General features: G+C 34.2%; 1 protein-coding gene across 1 annotated transcript in view; it reads left to right on the top strand.

Annotated features, from left to right (window-relative positions):
- The window catches only part of LOC111615948 (neurochondrin homolog), an 8166-nt gene continuing 5445 nt past the window's right edge, over positions 1 to 2721 (top strand). Inside the window, exon 1 of the mRNA XM_023357383.1 lies at positions 1 to 155. The gene's annotated coding sequence lies outside the window, so the exon portion shown is untranslated. The remainder of the gene's footprint in view (positions 156 to 2721) is intronic.

The following is a 2721-nucleotide window of genomic DNA, read 5'->3' as shown; positions in this document are numbered from 1 at the left end:
TGCCAACGTACGTAGTAGCTGTCATAACCTTGGTAATGGCAGTTGTCTATTTTGGTCGAGATGTTCCATTCCCTTCTCATCTGATGCGTAATTGCACCAACAATAAAGATAATTACATAAGTGCAACCCTCAGTCTTGTCTCACATGCTAAAGTGGTAAGTCGTCTCACCATTTGCTCCCTTTCTTTTGTTATGATCAATGACGCAGTTTAGGCTTAGGACCCACATACTTTATTAATAGCCAAAATGTGTATTTTAAATGAATTTTTCTCACGTTTTCCTGCCGTTGTACCCGCGAAATGTCGAAATAATCTATTTAAGGAAATTATATACCGTACAATTGATTGCTTTTTCCGTAATGTGGCAGTCTGTGATGTGATATTCCATAATGAGTTTATATGTGGCAGTAATTTCCCTATAGTAAGAGTTTTAATGAGGTCATGTTGCATATTTCTTCCATAATAAACATATAAGTGGCATATCCTCGTAATGTACCAATAAACTTATATTCTTTTAATGTACATGACAAGGTTACCCACATCATACTCTAGTAGTTGTATATTCGGTATGCTTTTGCTAAACTGGCTTCTCTTACCACAAAAGCGGTGGCCTTCTGCTCTGGACAGGCCAAAAAACCCGGGAATTTTTTGGGGTCAGTTCGTCCGGATATGTCCCTCTCTGCTTGGTTACCTCGTGGGGCCAGCTGAATCCGTATTTGGCTCGCTGATAAGTACTTAGTGTCCCTGGGGTCGAAAGAGCCAAAAACTAAAAAACAATGTTTTTTCTAAATACAGTAAACTTATAACATTAAATTTAATAGTGATTATAAGTTTAATTCTTTATGATTGTACACAATTTCACAATAAAAATGATAGACTGGTTATTCATTTCCTTCAGGAAGTTTGTGATGGTCTCGGGGTTCTTATGCACCTGGAAAGTCGAGGATTTTTGTTGATGTTTGGAGAAAGTCATGGAATTTGCTTCCTTGGCTGCCTTGTTGATTTTTGCTGTTGATACGCTTGATTAAATGTAGCCGTCAGCAGCAAGAAGTAATATGGTGCAATATTGCTGTTGATACGCTTGATTAAATGTAGCCATCGGTAGCAAGAAGTAATATGATGCAATATTGCTGTTGATACGCTTGATTAAATGTAGCCATCGGTAGCAAGAAGTAATATGATGCAATACAACTTGTGGAAAGGTGTACAATGTTGGTCGGGGAAAGTCATGAAAATTGAAACAAAAACTTGAGTACGAACCCTGTAGTCTTTTTGTATGATGAATGTAGAAAGCTTGATAGAGAGGTTGCAGCCACCGTTTTCATTATGAAAACGTGTATGTTGAACGATGACCACAACCTCTCTAATAGTGTAATAATGTGTGTTTAGCCTAGTAAACTGGCTTTAACATGGTCCGATAAGTAAACTAATGGCATAGTCCATTGTAAAGGAAGTGGCTATGTATCATAATTGGCCTGCTTATCCAGCCACTCTGCCAAGTAATATGCCCAACATGATATCTAAAAACAGTATGTATTTGTAAATACTGCATTAAAAATATATTAGTGTGTTGGGAATTTTTGTATCAATTTCCGTTATTTATGCTTCCACTTTTATCGCTTGCATGGTTTATTGTACCACTGATATCATTATATAAACACGGCTTGTGAGTGTATATAATCAACAAAGCACTTATGTAATATCCATTATTTATGTAACTGAAAATGATAATGCAAAAATAGAACAAATAGGTCAAAAGTTAATGAATTTTAAAACTGGTAGTGTCTTTATAAAAATAGAGAGAGATAAACACTAGCCAAAATGTTATGCAATACTTTAATGGATGAAATTAAGTAAGTAAATTTTTTTAAAGCTTTAAAATTGTACAAAATTATAATTTAAGTATTCGTTTTTGTCAGAATTTATTTATTAATCTTGAATGTAATTTAAGATTAAACAGTGATAATCAAAATTTGTACATTGCACTTTATCACCACTAAGATAATGGATGTGTGTGTAGTGTAATTATAATAAAAAATTAGTGATGTAATGAATATTTGGTTACTATTCAGTATTCGGCCTATTTTTCGCTATTCAGCTGAACACCAAATATTTAATCACTATTAGGCCGAATACCTTACAACAGGAGTAAGAAATAACAAAAACACAGTAAATTAATCATTTTGGAATTTAGATTTAATGTTATCGGGTTAGTGTTGCTTGTTTATATTTATTTATAACTTATAACATGCACAAAATAAAAAAGAACATAATATTAGTCACTTGTATTCACAATTTATAATTACAAAGATCAGCACACGTACACACCTATTCAGTAAGACACCAACCAAATGCCGTAAATTAATCGGGCTATTTTAATGCTAAATTCTAAATAAATTACGTAATTAATTTGGCACTAGAGGTAAGCATTAGGTGCCATCTCTTATTAAAATTAATAATTATAAATATATTAATTAATTTAAATAATTTGGAACCGCTGGGAGAAAAAATCGGCCCGGAGCGGGACTCGAACCCACAACTCCTGCTTACCGTGCAGATGCGTTGCCAGTTACGCTACCCGGACCTCCGTTACGATTTCCTCTTACCTCTAGTACCAAATTCGTTATGTAATTAATATAGTAATTAGCCATAAAACTAGCCCGATGGATTTACGGCGTACGTTTGGAGATTAGCTATTACATCGGGTTTAGCGATGATTGTAG

This window comes from Centruroides sculpturatus, unplaced genomic scaffold (assembly GCF_000671375.1).
Source record: "Centruroides sculpturatus isolate CEXI.00-Female unplaced genomic scaffold, Cexi_2.0 scaffold2829, whole genome shotgun sequence".
NCBI lineage: Eukaryota > Metazoa > Arthropoda > Arachnida > Scorpiones > Buthidae > Centruroides > Centruroides sculpturatus.
Note: the sequence above shows the minus strand (reverse complement) of the source record. Positions and strands in the feature narration are given on the sequence as shown.